The sequence below is a fragment of the Balaenoptera physalus genome (assembly GCF_965194825.1).
Source record: "Balaenoptera physalus genome assembly, chromosome: 5".
Taxonomy (NCBI): domain Eukaryota; kingdom Metazoa; phylum Chordata; class Mammalia; order Artiodactyla; family Balaenopteridae; genus Balaenoptera; species Balaenoptera physalus.
Window position 1 is genome coordinate 49,204,907 of NC_138884.1, and position 19,233 is coordinate 49,224,139.

A 19,233-nucleotide genomic window follows, 5' to 3' on the forward strand; every position below is an offset into this window, starting at 1 on the left:
AGCTTTTTTATCTTGTTATCTTGTCATTTGTTTGTAGTTTTTGAAAATGTGTGTAATTTCCATGAAAATGCATATTTCCCTAAGGCTAGCAGGAGATGAATGAGTAACAGGAGGACAATGATACCTACTTCTTTCTTCCTTTTAATAGAAGTTTTACTTGGTATGCTTTGTTAAAACTTTGTAAAAGATATACGCTGATGTTTGGAATTTTAAAAACATCTACTTTTTAAACTCTTTATAAAAATTAGTTTCATGGATTAGGGTTTTTGTTTGTGTGAGACTATTCAAATGTATTTACATTGTAACAGGATAAAAAATGTGGAATAGATTAGTTAAATCTGATTATTAAAAGAAAACAACTACTTATGTATTTTGTGGCATCCCAGTTCTTAGTATCGCTTTTCCCCTTAGAAACACTCATACCTCATTAATTTGGATGACATTCACTAGCAATTTGTCATAGTTTAGGCTGGATGAAATTTTTTTAGCCAGGTCTTAAATCAATGGTAGAGTAAATAGGTTGAGAAAAGAAGATCATAGAAGCCATGTTTCAACACTGTTTTTTATCTATTCACTCATTCTCTACCCAGAAATAATTTGGAAGCATATTTGCATTCAAACAACCCAGCGGTTATAGGCTTTCTACTTTACCTACAAATGAGTGATACTTCCATTCACCAGCTACGTACTGAAAATCTATCTTGTCCCAGGAACCGTGCTAAGCACTAGAGATATCAGAATGAATCAGAGAGGTCTCCATCTTTGGAGAGCTCAAAGGCTAGTGACATGGTAGACGGGAAGTAAATAAACCACAGTGAGAGTCGTCAGTGCTCTTGTATGTGTATGAACAAATTGTGTGTGGGTACAACAAGGGTGTTAATGTCAGTGGAGCAGCCAGAGACAAGGCTGGAAGGGTAGGTTGGGACCCACTCTCTACCTCTGCCCTCTGAGGCACTGTGGAGGTTAAGAAACAGCAGGGCAATGGAAAAAGCACTGAACTTCATCATTGCTGAAGCTTTCTGAGCTAGTTTATGTAAAACGGTGTAATAATACCTGCCTCTCAGACTAATGGGAAAATAAAATTAGGAAAAACGTGAAAAGTGCCTAAAAACCTACTTGGTCCATAGTTAGCTTGGGTACTTGCCTTTCCCTCTTAAAATGCTATTTCTAGGAATCCTCCAAGAACTGTTTTTGTAAGTGAACAAACCCCCTAACTGAATCTTTTTGTTTCTTTGTCTGTTTTGTAAATATGACCTATGGCTTGTGTTGTCTGTAAATGGTAATAACCTTCCAAATTTCTTTGATTATAGAAACTTGAGTACAGAATCTGGAAATTAGAGGATTTGGATCTTTAGGCTGAGTTAGATCTATCATTCTGATGCCAATTGGATTTAAACTCACTCAAAGTTTTTGCAAAATTTCTTTCTCCTAGCCTTTTTGTCAAGAAGTAGAAATAATATATTTCTGAGCTAGTTCCTATGGAAATCTTTAAAGGATACATTTAATAATGTATGCAAAAGTGATTTGAAGAGATCCATACAAAGTGATAATAACAATACCTTACAAAATCTCATTAGGTAAATGTGGGTTATTTTAATTCTTAATAACTTAACACGTCAATAATCTCTTGGGATAGAAATTTCTGGATGAAAATGCAGGTGTCTAAAAGTTTTGACTATTTCCTTAAAGATGATAAGTACTCAATTCCATACCTAGTTTAGAGATTATTCTTTTTCATTTGGTATAGTTATGCTATGTGGTAGAACTAGAACAGTGCTTTTCATATTTATTTTATTGAATCTCAGGATTCTTAGTATGTTGGCCAAGATTCATTGGTCAGTTCTATAGTCGTTAGTATTGAATACATCTTGTAACAGCTACTTTCAAAATAGTCCTAAATTCTCAGAGAATTATGTTAATTGTTTATCATCATACATAAGGGTTAATTTCTGATTTGTAATCTTAACGTAATAATGAGGGTTGGTAAAGTCCACAGTTACTGAGATGGAGCTTTTCCTGATGTTACATATTTACCTGGGTCCTTACCAGTTACTGTATCTCACTTGACTTCATGAGTAGCTGATGTTTTCTTTCTGGTTGTGATTTTAGTGGGTTTTTTTTTGTTTTATGTGTTTTTTTTTTTTTTTTTTTTTTTTTTTTGGCCATGCTGTGCAGCATGTGGGATCTTCATTCCCCGACTAGGGATCGAACCCTCACCCCCTGCAGTGGAAGCATGGAGTTTTAACCACTGGACTGCCAGGAAAGTCCTGATTTTAGTGTTCTTGATTGCTGCCATACATATGTCTGTTAGCCTTATGCAATTGCTTGTGTTGCTGTCAGGCTATAACCAGTGCATCTTAGGATGTAAACTGTCCTTATGTCCAGTGATCAGTTTATAGAGGTAGTAATCACCCAGGTTTATACTTGACAGCCATATGAATGGCTCATGTGAACAATTCTGTTTTTACTTTATTATGTGATATGCAGAGTATTTTAGTTGTTAGGTTTAGATGTTGCAGAAGAAATGTTGCCATTTTTACACGGCCGCAGTACCTTTTGGAATTTGCTTGAAACTTTTAGAATGTAGTAAAATAGCATCATGGTTTATGTATTCCTTTAACTTCATTGCTTTAACTGAGAGGTTTTAATGTTATCTCCACAGGAAAACAAAATGTTTTTCAAGAAAATGATAATAATATTAGTAGCATTAGTATCAACAGTCATCATTGTTTTTGTAAAAGGAGTTTAGTGGCCAACCCTAGCCATCTAATTTAGCACATTTTGTTGTAACATAAAAGAGAAACTATGAGGAAAAAAATCTCAATAATTTATATGCAATAGATTTGTTTTACTATTCACCTGTGAGGTCTCTTGTAATTTGACCTCTGTGGTAGCTATAAAATATTACAGTAAAATAAGATCATACTAAGAATATTTACCTAAGGCAACACATAATTTTAGAATCAGTTTTAATGTATACATTATAATAATAAAATAAGAAAAATCTCCTTGTTATGGTGATGACTTCAAATGCTAATTACAAACATCATTAATTATTGTTAACTGCCGATTAATTCTAGGATTTAACCTAAATTTTTCCACTTCATGTTCTTAAATGAAAACAACTGTCACTTTAAGGGATTCTATTCAGTCTCCATATGATGGTGATAGAATTTCCTAAAAGGAAAGCAAAAATTTTCTGAAAGGCAATTGATTGCTAAAATATACATTCAATAACATTGAATACTTATTTTCCCGGTCCTTGACAAATCATGAGGGAATGAATATTAACTGAGTGTCTTCTCTGGGCCCAACCCTGCTCTAGGCATGGAGGCTGTAGTAGTAAACGAAGCAAAGCGGCTGCTTTTATGAGCTTCTGTTCTATAGCTAAATGGTCTACTGTCTAACACTTGCCAAAACTCCAACTGATGGAAGGGTTGTTTAAACTACTCTAATGATCAGCTGTTTTCCCAAGGGGAAACTCTGACCGATGGCTGATTTCAGATTGCTGCATTTTTAATGACATGAAAGTTGCATTTGGAATTAGATTGCAACCCTGTGGTCATGATGGACAGGCTCCATGGATCCCTATGGAATGAGTTTCTCATCAGAGCTCTAGATGGTCTACATCAGTGGTTCTTAAACTTTAGAATACATATGAAACAACTTTGGCACTTGTCAAATTCAGACCTCACCTGGAGAAATTCAGTTTCTTTAGATTTAGAGAGGTGCTTAAGAATCTGCATTTTTAACAAGCAGCAGGTGGTTGTGATGATGGTGGTACCACAATCATATTTTGAGAAACACTTGTATTTAGATTTTATATATGTGGCATTTACTAATATTATAAACGTAATCTAATTTTACTAATTACTACTAACATTACAAACCTATAGACAACCTTAGCTGTTCATTGGTGTAGATGAGATATATGACCCATGTGAGAAATTAATTTTAGCATGAGATGTAGGACATGTTTATTTTCCCTGGAGAATTATTTTATCATAGTGGATAATGTTAAATGTGTAACTTACCATGCTTCCTTTTCCATTTTGGCATTCAGGTAGCTTTGTATTAAGTTGGTAACTGAAAAATAGTCATAAATTTGATCATCATAGGTATTCTGATTTCTCCACATCACCCTCCCTTAATGCCACCAGTTTCTAATTGTCTCTTCCAACTTTTCTCAGTGGTTCTGATGATAAATGTTTATTCATATTATCAGTTACACTCCGTAAGCAGCCCCAAATACTCTCTGAGAAATGAGATATGTTATAAGCAAGACACTTTGTCATTCAGACTTTTATTAATACAGACAAGTATTTCTTCCAATTTAGTTTAATTTAGGTATCACCATGCTAAAGAGAAAAGCTTGTTTCTTCATTTTGCAGTAATTGTATTTTTGAAATTTGTATTCATTTAGGAAATACTGAGAATGTGGATAATAAATATTAGCATTTGTAATAACCATCATGCCTGGGAATACTTGATTATGCAAATGTGATATGAAACAGGCAGTACGCTGAAGTGGAGTCCTGGACCAAGAATCAGGAGCATGGGATTTAGTCCTAGCTCTATTTATTTTAATGACATGAAAGCTGCATTTGGAATTAGATCACAACCATGTGGCCATTCTGATTATATAGTCATATAATCACCTTATGACTCTGGAGAAATTGCAACCTCTTTGAACCTCTGTTTTTCCCTCCATGAAATCACATGGCTTTGAGTAAATAATCTCTGGGCTCTTTTAAGGCTTATTTGCAGATTATTATAATTTCCTTAAGATTTATATGATATAAATTCTCTTTAAGTATGGCTTTAAAAGAACAGGTAAATGAAAATATCTAAATGGGATATTTTTTAAAGTTGGAAAATCCATCCTCAGGATTTGATTCTGACATTAAGAAATGGGCCAGACTCAATTTTGTGTAAGATGTTTCTTACACATGAGACTGAAAGTGCAGATAAAGTGTTGGTGATACCCCCTCCTCCTTTCTTTTTCACAGTAGCTATACAAAGGAAGATTTAGGTATGTGTACGTACGCTATCAAGAAAATTAAATTATATTCAGACAAATGTAAAGTTTTCATCTCCAAATTTGTCTCAGTACCTTTCTGCCCACTTCCCCTATATCCTGTCTACCTTTCACACACTTAATCCTCCTCACTCACTTGATTATTCAGGATAGACCTGAGGTGGAGATGACAAACTACCAACATGGTGATTTTCTAATGCTAAATTTTGTAAAACTAAAATCAAGCCGGAGAATGTTATCTCTCTCATAATTGCTCACTTAAAAGATTAGACTTTTATAAACATTTTTGGATGACTAAAAAATACACTTCCATTTTGCAGTGTTATAACCTTGATGAGAACCTCAAAGTATTGTGAAATTCAAGGCCTCCTGATAGAATTTGCTGAATACACGATGCAATCTTGTTGCCTAGAGAAGGAGAGAAAAGACATTTTCAGCACTTATAATGGCTGGAGCATCCTTTTGTTTGTTTCTTCTATGATAAACCTGCAGCAAGTTGAAGCTGTCAGAATATGTCCAGATGCAGCACAGTTTTTAGACGTCTGGTGAGTAAGAATATCTCTAATCATGAACACACAAACCAGAACCAGCACTAATTAGTCTTTTTTTCATTGCAGTGGGACAACAGGAATTATCATCAACAAGAATGGCCATTAGATATTTTATTAACATGTGCATGTTCTTTGTCAAGCTTATAGTTTTTAAGAAATGTTTGTCTTAATGTAGTCCTAGGGACCACATTAGAGGAGTACAAATAATTGTGGCTGAAATTTATGGCCCAATTTTTAAATTTTGACATTTCATAAAAGATATTCATCAATGATTAGATAGCAAACTTTTCCTTAAAAACTGTCAGGAGTTGGCTTTTAGCAGACCAGCAGGGACAACCACAACTTTTGTTCAAAAATTATTTTGAGTCTATGTATCCCCTCTTGCACTGTGTACAAAGATTTGTAACACATGGTCTCAGCCCTTAGGGAACTGGGAACACAAGGTATCAGTTCATAAAAGTGTGACTAATTTGTTAAAAAGAAAACTACAAAGGATATCTTCAACAAAGACAGTGTAGGAAGTGCTAAAAGAATGATTTAGACAATAAATCCTGAATGTACAGGATGGACAAATTACTGTGGGTAGGAGAAATCAGGAAGGCATTATTGAGGAAGGTGAACTTCAGCTGCTTGTGATTTTATGGCCATTGAGGAAGGGGTGAGAGTTTCATACAATCAAATAGTTTGTGTAATATTAAAGTGAGGGCAAGTGGAAATCTAGGAAATAGATTAGACCCACTTATAGAATAGGGTTTGGTTACTGTAGATGGTTTCTGGCAGACAACATTGGAAAGATAGATTGATGTCAGAGAATGATATCTTCTTTAAAAGCTGGCTCAGCAGTTGGAACTCTGTAATATAGGTGATGGAGAATAATCAACCAGGAAGAAAGCAATCATTTAGGAAAACCTAATTGCAAGATACAGGAAGACTAAAGCAACAGTTTTCAAAGTATGGTCCACGGACCCCTGGACATCCCCCAGATTTTTTTAGGGATCTGTGAAGTGAAATCTATGTTCATGATAATACTAAAATCTTGTTTACCTCTTTCACTATGTTGACATTTGCACTGATAATACAAAGCAGTGATGGGTAAGACAGTGGTGGGTGGCATCTTTGCATGAATCAAAGCAGTGACACCAAATAGTGCTAATAGTCATTAGATTCTTTGTCACCACACACTTGCAGTGTCAGTTTTGCTTAAGAATGTCCCTGACGAAGCTGTAAAAATGATTAATTTTATTGTCTCACTCTTGAGTATGCATCTTTATGTTCTTTGTGACAAAATGGAAAGTATGCATACAGCACTGCTGCATACTGAAATATGATGGTGTTCTTAAGAAAATGCACTTGCTTTGAGGTAAGCTGACCTAGCCACTTTTTTTTTTTAATTTTTTTTTTCCTAAGTATTTGTTTATTTATTTATTTATGGCTGTGTTGGGTCTTCGTTTCTGTGCGAGGGCTTTCTCTAGTTGTGGCAAGTGGGGGCTACACTTCATCGCGGTGCGCAGGCCTCTCACTATCGTGGCCTCTCTTGTTGCGGAGCACAGGCTCCAGACGCGCAGGCTCAGTAGTTGTGGCTCACGGGCCCAGCTGCTCCGCGGCACGTGGGATCTTCCCAGACCAGGGCTCGAACCCGTGTCCCCTGCATTGGCAGGCAGATTCTCAACCACTGTACCACCAGGGAAGCCCCTAGCCACTTTTTAAAAGAAAATAAAACATCATTTTTCATTTGAGATAAAGGCAAACTATGGTCATTCAGAGGAGGTACTTGGTAGACATGTTCTCAGAGACAAAATGAATGGTTAGGTTAGTTAGCTTGATTGGAAGAATCATTTCACAATGTATATGTACTTCAAAACATCACATTACGTATCACATTTGCTTGTAAATCATACCTCAATAAAGCTGGAAAAAATAAAGTAAAATTGGTTAATCAAAACAAACAGACAAACAGAGTGAGCCTGTCATTTCAAAGAAGACAACTGACAACGTTTGTTGCCAATTACAAAATTTGACCTTTCAGGTGAAAATTAGACTTTGGAAAACTTTTGTCTGCCACACTGAGATCGACAGCTTCCCAATACTTAGGTACATTTCTGTTGAGATCAGTATCGATATTAACTAGTGTGATTTATATTATGTAGAATGAAAATTGTCAATATTTGGAAGATCTGTATAACTCATTGAAGTAATACTTTCCAAGTGGCTAGTGCATGTTGTTACAAAATAATGCATGGGTAAAAAAAATCCATTTAAAGTTCAAGACAAACCAATGAAATTTAGTGTATTCAAGTTAAAAAAATTGACTGATGTGATTTCAGATTCCACATTTCAACTAACCTTTAGGAAACTACCACTTTTTGAATTTTGCTGGTAGTATTAAGGTAGTATCCACAATTGCCTCCTTTTTTCAACTGCTTATCTGTGTGAGGATGGATTTTCTTCATATATTCGACCACAACAGCATATTGCAACAGATTGAATGCAGAAGCAGATGGAAGTGTACAACTCTCGTTTGCTAGGTCATTCGCTATAGAGATTGGCAAAAATATGAAACAGTAGCACTTAAGACATTTTTTTTTTGCTTGGAAAATGTAATTATTTTCATAAAAGTATAATTTGTGTTTATATATAATAGATCTATTATTTTTAAAATGAATTAAATTTTTTTAAATGAAAATTTTATAAAATTCTGTTTTAATTTCCTATATAATAAATATCAGTAGCTATCACCTAAATAGTAGGACCTACCCCAAAGAGTTATTGTAAGGATTAAATGAGTTAATACATGTAAAACCTTAAGAAAATGATGGTGCAAAGTAAAGACTTCATAAGTGTTTTAAATTATTATTATGTCTCTTTTTACTACTTGATCAGCTCCTTAAGAAGTGGGTAATTTGCAGACAAACTCTTAAGGGATTCGTGTCTTTCAATGCTCATGTATCTGCCCACATAAATAATAGAGTGAAACAGTTGCTTCTGTTTTTCTTTTGCCTTCTAAATCTCATGAGAGCATCTCTCCCTGGTAGATTATAATCCAGAACCATGCCAACGAGGGATTCTGGGAAATATTGTTCCCTGGCCTTCAGCCCCTGTTGTGTAGGAGAGTGGGGAATGGTGCTGAGTTGCTAACAGATAATATGAAGCACAAGGGTTAACAAAATTAAACACAATTAAAATAATTAATTTGGGATTTCTTAAAGTCTTAACTATGCTAATAGGCATTGTAAAACTCCAAAGGAGATTAGCTTAGGTTTTCCAAACATATTTGACACAGAGCTTTTTTCTCCAGATTACTTATTTTCCATGGAGCACCTGGGCCGGGAAGAGTCTATTGTTTTCTCTGAACATTCTGGGCTCAATAAAGCATTATGACACATATTGGCATTGATGAACTAGTCATTAAGGGCCAAATGTCATAGAATCAGTGCTTTAATTCTTGTGATGCTATCAGTTTCCTAGGAACACAGGACATTTCAACACTCGGAACCACTGGGAAACTCTGCCAGAGTTTGTAAATAACCTCCCATCCCCTGAAGTTTCTCAACTCCAAACTACCCTGTTCATCTTTGGTATGTCACGCACAAATTTTAGAACAGTCAATAATAATATAGAAATAAATGAGAGTCAACTGATATAACCGTCATAAAATATGTTACTACAACTGTGAATTTTGAATAGTCAGAGGTGCTTTATCTAATTAGTGAGTTATCACTAATATACCACACCTTCTTTATCCATTCATCGGTCAGTGGACATTTAGGTTGCTTCCATGTCTTGGCTATTGTAAATTATGCTGCTATGAACATTGAGGTGCATGTATCTTTTCGAATTACAGTTTTCTCTGGATATATGTTCAGGAGTGGGATTGCTGGATCATATGGCAACTCTATTTTTAGGTTTTTAAGGAACCTCCATACTGTTTTTCACAGTGGCTGCACCGATTTACATTCCTACCAACAATGCAGGAGGGTTCCCTTTTCTCCACACCCTCTCCAGCATTTATCATTTGTAGACTTTGTAATGATGGCCATTCTGACCAGTGTGAGGTGACACCTCATTGTAGTTTTGATTTGCATTTCTCTAATAATTAGCGATGTTGAGCATCTTCTCATGTGCCTATTGGCCATCTGTATGTCTTTAGAGAAATGTCTATTTAGGTCTTCTGCCCATTTTTTGATTGGGTTGTTTGTTTGTTTGATATTAAGCTGTATGAGATGTTTGTATATTTTGAAAATTAAGCCCTTGTCAGTCTCATCATTTGCAAATATTTTCTCCCAGTCTCTAGGTTTTCTTTCCATTTTGTTTATGGTTTCCTTTGCTGTGCAAAAACTCATACGTTTGATTAGGTTCCATTTGTTTATTTTTGCTTTTATTTCTATTGCCTTGGGAGACTGACCTAAGAAAACACTGCTATGATTTATGTTAGAGAATGTTTTGCCTATGTTCTAGGAGATTTATGGTGTCGTGTCTGTGTCTGTGTCATGTCATTTCTTTTTTCTTTAAACACTGTTGATTTTGTTGTTTATTGAAAGTTTAGTGGGTGGACCAGAGGACTCTCAAAGTGTGACTAAAGTAAGATTCCTTATAACTTTTTTTTACACTTTTAGTGGAAAGATTAGCCATTTTCGATTAAGCGATATAGAAATCCATAGGGGAGACAATACAAAATTATTGAATGAAATAATTTTTTTGCTCCTTTATTATGTTACTTATCTGTGCTTTTCTTGTCTCCTGTTGCAGCTGATCTGAACTTCATTTTTTTAAAGAGTCAAACAGGTGCATTTTCTACTTTTTATTACATTAAAATTACTGTCATGAGTTAGTGCATCTATGATAGCATGATAAATTCTTTTGGTGTTTGTACCAGTAAACTTAAAACTCAAGCTGTATGAATTATATTCCTTCTACAACTATATATCTATAACTACATGGGTGTACATCTGTAAGAAAATTTTATATATCAATCAATGGGGCTGCTATGGACTGACTCATGTCCTCACAAAGTTCTTGTGTTGCAACCTTAAACTCCAATGAGACTGTATTTGGAATAAAGAACCAATTAAAGTTAAATGAGGTCATGGGGTGGGGACTGGATCCAACGGAATTAGTGTCTTTGTAAGAGGAGACACCAGAGAGCTTGCTTTTTCTCTCTCTGCCATGTGAGGACACAGTGAGAAGATGGCTGTTTGTAAACCAGGAGGAGAGATCGCACCAGAAATTAAATCTGCTAACATCTTGATCTTGGACTTACTAACCTCTAGCACTGTGAGAATAAATTTCTGTTGTTTAAGCCACTCAGTCTATTGTATTTTGTTATGGCAGCCCTAGTTGGCTAATACAGATTTTGATAGTGAGAAGTGGAGGTGCTGCTGTAACAAATACCAGAGATGTGGAAGCAGCTCTGGAACGGGGTAATGGGTAGAGTTTGGAGAAGTTTTGAGGTGCATGCTAGAAAAAACCTGGATTGCTGTGAAGGGACTGCTGGTAGGAATATGGATGTGAAAGGCATTCTGGTGAGGGTGCAGAAAGAAGAGAACTTCAGAGAAAGCCTCCATCTTTTTAGAGAATATGTAAATAATCATGAACAGAATGTTGGTAGCAATATGCATGGTAAAGATCATTCTGGTGAAATATCAGATGGAAATGAGGAACATATTGGAAACTGGAGGAAAGGTGATTCTTATATAGTGGCAAAGAACTTGGCTTAGTGTTTTGTGGAAGGTAGAACCTGCAAATGATGAAAGTGGATATTTAGCTGAGTAGATTTCTAAGAAAACTGTTGAAAGAGGAGCTTGATTTCTCCTGCCTGCTTGTAGTAAAATGTGAGAGGAGAGAGGTGAATTGAAGAAACATGTGCTAGCAAAAAGGGAGCAGAAGTTAACGATTTGGAAAATTCTCAGCCTGTCTGTATTACAAAAAATGAGACAGTATGTTCTAAAGAACAACAAGGTTGTAGCTGGATTATCACTCAATGAAGAGCTCATAGGATTATGCAAACAGAAACACTGCCAGTTTGAGATGGAGACAGAGAGGGGTACAGTGAAGGAAGGCTGTCAAACTTCTTGAATTCTACAGGACAAGATTATAGAGCTATTTGGGTGTGAATGTGCACTATTCTTCAAAAAAAGGGAAAAATGATTCTGAAGACAATTTGGAAGTCATCAGGGCTGCCACTCCCATCACAGGCCCAGGGAAGGCTTTCCTCTTCAGTTTCAGAGGACAAGGCTCTGGCAAAGCTGTATAGGTGGGGGGGGGGGGCGCCCTTCTGAGTCAAAGGGGTGGGGCCACCCCAGTAAGCTGTAGAGGTGATGCTGTCACCCAGCAGGACTGGAAGACAGGGCTTTGAGCCAAATAGGATTATTCTCAAGCCTTAAGATTTAATGGAATGTGATTTGCTAGGTTTTGAACTTACTTGGGACCTGTCATCCCTTCTTTCTCTTATTTTTCTCTTTTAGTTTGGAGATGTCTATCCTATGCCTGTTCCAGCATGGTATTTGGAAGCACATAACTTGTCTGGTTTCACAAGTTCATAGCTGGAGATGAATTTTGCCTCAGGATGAATAGTATCTCAAGTCTCTTTCATACCTGATTTAGATGATATTTGATAAGACTTTGGACTTTAGACCTTATAGAGTTAATGCAGGAATGAATTAAGCCCTTTAGGGTTGTTGGGATAAAATGAACATATTTTGCATATGATAGGGACATGGATTTTTGAGGGCCAGGGCTGAATGCTATGGACTGAATTTTGTCCTCCCAGATTCATATGTTGAAGTCCTAACCTCTAACGTGATTGTATTTGGAATAAAGAAGTAATTAAGGTGAAATGAGGTTTTAAAGGTGGGGCCCTGATTCAATTGGATTAGCATCCTTATATGAGGAGACACGAGAGAGATCACTCTTTCTCTTTTGACATGTGGGGACACAGTAAGAAGGTGCTTTGCAAACCAGCACCAGGAAGAGAGCTCTCACTGGTAACCAAATCCCCAGCTACCTTGATCTGACTTCCTAGCCTCCAGAATTGTGAGAAATAAATTTTTGCTGTTTAAGTCACCCAGTTTGTGGTGTTTGATTATAGCAGCCCTATCTGACTAATACAGCAGCCAAATAGATAAAATATTTACCTGTGAAGGTTGAAAACAAGGAAATCTATAATCTTGTTTATTCTAAGAGCCAAGGCCAGTTTAAAAGGGATTATTATTATTTTTATTGTGGTAAAAAACACATAGTTTTAAATTTACCAACTTAACCATTTTTAAGTGTACAGTTTAGCAGTGTTAAGTATGTTCACATTGCTGTGCAAAAAATCTCTATAACTTTTTCATCTTGCAAAACTGAAACTCTATACCTATTAAACACTAATTTTTCCTCCCCCACCCCAAGCCCTTGAAAACCATCTTTCTATTTTCTGTTTCTATGATTTTGACTACTTTAGGTATTTCGGAAGAGTGGAATCATACAACATTTGTCCTTTTGTGACTATCTTATTTTTTTTAACATAATGTCCTCAAGATTTATTCGCATTGTAGTATGTGACAGGATTTCTTTCTCTTTAAAGGCTGCATAATATTCCATTACATGTGTACACCACATTTTCTTTATCCATTCATCTCTCAAAGGACATTTGGGTTGCTTCCACCTTTTGGCTATTGTGAATAATGCTGAATGTAAAGGGGATTATTTATCTATTTATTCCATGAGATGATTTTGGAGAGTATGCTATTTCTAAGGGCAGTAGATTATTTTAAGTTTTCATGTCAGTGATAATGATGTATAATAAATGCCCGTCAATACTATGATGACTAAATAGTCGGAGGTGTGAAAGAGGACTTTTAAAACAAATATAGAGAAGAAACTGCAAAGATTGTATTTATTGGCATAATTGACATAAATCAATTATACATCAGTTCTTGTCATATAATTCATTTGAACTTTTGTAACTGTTGTCATAGACAAGCTCCCAATTGTTTTCTGTCAGTGATAATATGATTACTATAATGTATAAAGTCATTTATACATTATAGTAATCATAGTTCTTTTCTGCTAGTTTTCTTTGGAGACATTAATTGGAAATGAAAGACTCAGTTATTTGCATTCTTTTTGCTTCTCTCTCTCTCTCTCTCTCTGTCTCTCTCTCATCCTTGTTTAATCCTGTATTATACTCAAGTACATTTTTCTTATAGGGGTCCTTTTGACATGATGGAATACTCCAGACCCAGTCTTTTTTTTTTTTTTTTCATCTTTATTGGAGTATAATTGCTTTACAATGTTGTGTTAGTTTCTGTTGCATAACAAAGTGAATCAGCTATAGGTATACATATATCCCCATATCCCCTCCCTCTTGCGTCTCCCTCCCACCCTCCTTATCCCACCCCTCTAGCTGGTCACAAAGCACCGAGCAGATCTCCCTGTGCTATGTGGCTGCTTCTGACTAGCTATTTATACAGACCCAGTCTTTGCACCTCTTTTCCATCTTCACTTTCTCATCCAGTCCCATGGTTTTAAATATCATCTATATGGTAATAACTTATATATCCTATTCCTGCCTCTCCCTTGAACTGATACCCCTGTATTAAATCTCTACCTCAATTTCTGTAGCAACCTCCTAACTGGTGTCCTTGCTCCACACTGCTGGCAGTTCAATCCTTTTTTAGTTTTTTTTAAAATAGACTTTATTTATTAAAGAAGTTTTAGGATCATAGCAAAATTGAGCGGAAGGTACAGAGATTTTCCGTGTATTTATTTTCCTGTTTGGAATCCCCCATATCATATATAGATTAAAAGCCACACTTCTCACCTACAAGGCTCTTCATGACCCTGGCTACCTTTTCAACTTCCTTTCCTAAAATTTTTCCTTACTCTCGAGCTACTCCAGCCACATGACTAGCTATTTCTCAAATACACTAAGTCCATCCCTGTTCCTGGACTTTTGTATTTGCTGTTTGTTTCATGTGGACTGCTCATTTGCCAGAACTGTACATGGCCCCCTACCTCACTTATTCAGGTATCAGCTCATTTGTCACGTTGCTCATTTGTCATTCCCTGGCAATCTTCTCTAAAAGAGCAACCCCTGTCACTTTCTATCCTCTTCCCCTCACTACCTGACATTATACTATATGTTACTTTGTGTTTATCTGACTCCCCCAGTAGAATGTAAGCTACATGAGAGCAGAGACGTTTCCAGTTTGTTTTCAACTGAATCCTCAGTTGCCGAAAACGGTGCTTAGCACGTAGAAGGCTCTTTATACCAACTGGTTGAATGAATGAATATGGATAAATTTTGTGCTATTGTTTGAATGTTGATTAGTTCCATGTTTTTATGCTCAACTGTTCTGTCTTCTGCTCTCCCTTTTTATTCTTATAACAAGTAGTTAGATTTTGCAGCAATGGGTTTTGGTTCATTGGAATATTTCTTTGGAATTGAATGGCATGCAATTTTGATATTCTTATAGTTATCTCTAATGACTTGCTCTTTCATTCCCTCTTTCGCTACCCATGATCAATACTTCATACCTTTATATTTGTGGATTCCTTAACCCATCCAACACACTTCTTAGAATATTTTTTCACGTATCCAATGAGAATATAGGTGCTCTTATGTATGAATTCCCTCATGTTCTCTGTTCTTTTAAACCTCAAATTGTATTTACTCCTTATTTAAACGTTTTTCTTTTCCTCTTATAGCAGAGAAAGAGGGCTCCAAGACTTTTTCAAAGTTTAAGCTTTCTTAATCCTTCTTTTAACTCTCTTTCCTGCCATCTCATCGCCACAGCTCTTTCCCTTGAGCTCAAATATGTTTACCAAACTTCTTTGTACCAACTCTTGTCTGTTTTCTTTTAAGCCACTGCCGTAGCTTACTTTCCTCATACCCATATTATATTATCATAGGATATTGAATATAATTCCCTGTGCTGTACAGTAGGACCTTTTCGTTTATCCATTCTATATATACCAGTTTGCATCCGCTAATTCCAAACTCCCAATCCAATCCTCTCCCACCCACCTCCCCCTTGGCAACCACCAGTCTGTTCTCTATGCCCCTGATTCTGTTTCTGTTTCATAGATATGTTCATTTGTGTCATATTTTAGATTCCACATATAAGTGATATCATATGGTATTTGTCTTTCTCTTTCTGACTTACTTCACTTAGTGTGATATTTATACTGTTTTTTTATATCCACAACTTTTATCTCAAAGTCAACTGTTATCTTCTAATTATCAACTTTAATCATTTCTTCTTCATCTTCATGTCATATGACCTTTCTTTGACATTTGACTTTTTTGATCCATCCTATATCTCACAATCCCATCTCATTTCATAACTTTCTTTAGATTCATTGTTTCTCTTCACACATATTTGGCTATCATATGTAATTTATTTCACTGGTTCTTGTTTTTCATATACAACAAAAAATGGGTGCTACCTGAGGTTATATACTCAGTTATTAGTGATAAAAACCCAACTCACTCAGACCAGTCTAAGCAATAACAGATTGTGTAGATGTGGGCCTGACTCATGGGCTGTAATATTGTCGTTAGAATCTCTCTACTCTGTATTCCTCCATTCTGTGGGCTCCGCGTGGTGGCAAAGTTGACCACTGACAGCTCTAGCTTACAGTATTCTTATAGTTAACAATTCTGGTGAAAAGAGAATGTCCCTTTTCTGATAACTTTTTATATATCTAAGATATAATACTTACTGGCCCAGCATGGGTTCTGGGATCATCCCTGAATCAATCGCTACAGTCAAGGAAAGGAAGGACTGGAATTACCAGGCCTAGATCACAAATAGCTGTAACTGGTATTTTTGTCATATTTCTGCCTGAAGCACATGGAGTAAGAATGGGAGAAATACTGAGCATCTTCTCTTCCTATTCTTTTTTTTTTTTTTCCTATTCTTTACATTGTGTCCCTGTGCTATCATGTCCACTGTTATAACTTCTGTTATCTTTATGCTGATACCTTGCAAATCTCATAATACAAATAAGCCTTTCCTGTAAAGCCACTGGAAAATTAAATGAAGCTGGAGTTACTGCTCTAAATGCAATGGCTGGTCCTGATGAAGAAAACTAAAGGCACAGTGTCCAAAGTGAATGCCATGTTCATGCCTGGTTTGTAAAGTATTGCTACCTGGATCTGGCAAATGAATTAAATAACTGAGTAGGTAGGTGTTACTCAAATCCAGGTAGACTTGGAGGACTTCTTTCCAGTCTCATCAGGAAGCCCACCCAAGGCAGGTATGAAGCAGGATCTGACCCTGCAGCTGAGGGAAGACTGGCAGTAACCAGATGGGGCTTCAGGGCCCTACTCAAGCAGGTTGGTTTTCAGTATTAGACCCTAGTGCTGAGGCAGACTAGCAAAGTATATAGATTCACTGAGAAGAGCAGAGGATGGTGGCAAGCAGGAGTCTAATATGGATGGGACCCGTACAAGGCGGGGATGGGAATTGGAAAAGCAGTGGCTTGGAGTCTACACCCAGGTCTTACACCCAGGTCTTATTCTTGTATAACAAGTACCGGGTGTGGTTGGAAATAAAACTTTGCTATAAACCCAAAATATTGTGAATGCTCAAAGATAGGTCTTTGAGTACTTCTGTTCCTACCATTTGCATTTGTATTTTCCTCTTTGTAAATAATGAATTACAAATGAAACAACTAGGTTGAATGAACTAATCTCTATCTTCCCAACTATACAAGTATTGATATCTTCCCAACTATACACGTCTATAATTCTAAGAGTATTCAAGAATATAATTAATAATTTAAGTAAAGGCAGAGATTTTGTTTTTTCCCCATTAATTCATTAACCTAGAACAGTACCTTGCACAAAATGATAGATATTTATTGAATTTGAAAGAATGTTGTACATGGAAAAATAAAATGTGGCCTATTTCTTTCTCTCTGTATTTTGGAATTGAAGAATATTAAAAAAAATTTTTTTTTGCAGTATGTGACGTGAAAGGGGGATGCTAACGATTTGACTGGAAACATGGAGAATTCATCACTATTATAAGAAAACTGTGATAGAGACAGGTCAATTCTTAATGTTGATTTTCAGACAGGTTTGCTTTCAATTTACTTGAATAGCTCTTGGACTTACCTTAAGGAAAGAAAGGAGGTAGTTAGATTCATAAAACAAAATGTTTTTGTTTTAATATTTATTTTCAATTAGCTTTAAATCTAAAAAATAAGGATCCAGTGCCATTCTGTGGAAGGCTTTTACCATATGATGGCATAATGTGAGAAATTTCCTTAGAATCATTAATTTAAGTAGGAAACTAAGAATTTCAAGTTGTCTTTTTCAGAGCTGAAATCATTATTCTTGGTATTGTCAAGCTGTAAGACCAAATTATATCACTAGGTGGCATGAGTTGCAAATTGAAAAGCCGTGGTGTTACCAGATATGAAGTATAATAGCTGATATTTACCTGCACCCTAGCTTATCTTTGTGTGTAGGTATATTAATCTTGGAAACTCTCACCAGGGAGAATGTACATTTTGTTTGGATCTTCACTTATGAACTACATATAATAAAATAGAAACAGGCATTAAGCTCTTAGTTTAAGAACAATTAAAGAAAAAAAGAGCTATAGTTTTTCTTAACCAAAGTCATTCACTACTGAGTTAAAAAATGAGGGGGCACCATAAGGTAAGTAAAGTTATCCCCAGGCAAAACTGCAGAGTGGTGGATTAATCCCTCTCTCTGTATCCTGTAGGACCAAAATAGATAGTTCTCTATTCTCCCCATTCGCGTTTGGAAAGTCCCTTCTCCCAGCTGCTCCACGGTCACCACTGTGGGCACTCAGCAAACTCATTTTACTTGTACATTTATCAAAACATGCCTATTCTATGTCTCATCCTCTTAGAGTCAGAACTTTGAGTTCTTTCCATATATTTGCTAATCAAGAAACAAACCCATGCCCATGTATGAACGGGAATTAGGTTTTAATGGGAGAGCTGGCTCAGCTTTGTTTCATTCTCCTCTCTTAGATAAAGTGTATTTTCATAGAGGTTCTAGTGGTCAAGATTTGAACAGGAAACAGAAGGCATACTCAATGGGGTAAGTGGAGAGAACATCAAGTAGTGGTAGGGACCCACCCTGGGACTACTGACAGTGATAAAACTATTACTATTCCCTTTGCCATGGTCTAGGGGCATCCCGCGAGGAGCTGCGGACATAAATAAAAGAAGACAGTCACTATACACTCGAGGCTCCAGGCTGCTGCTGCTGGTGTGTGTAGGGGGAGGGCCAGGATTAAATATTCGGGTTTTTCTTTCCTTTCATAGTCTAGTTTCCTGATGTTGCTTCCCACTGGGGAGATCTTAACCAGAAGCCAAAAGTCAAGGGAGCCTGTGAATGTGGTACATAGAGGTCAACGTCTCAGGTCGCAGAATGGGGCAGAGAAATTGGAAAGTGATTGTGGAGGGGCAAATGAAAGCATCCAGCACAGGGGACTTCTGAAAACAATACTTCTTTTTCTAGATAGGGTCTCCAGGTTGGGAATTTCAACTAATCAGCTTGTTGGCAAATGGGGCCTTAATGTATTACTCAAGTTCCACAAATATACCTTTTATTAGTCGTGAACTATACTTGCTAAATATCACATAGCTAATATCTATTTATTCATGATTGTCTTT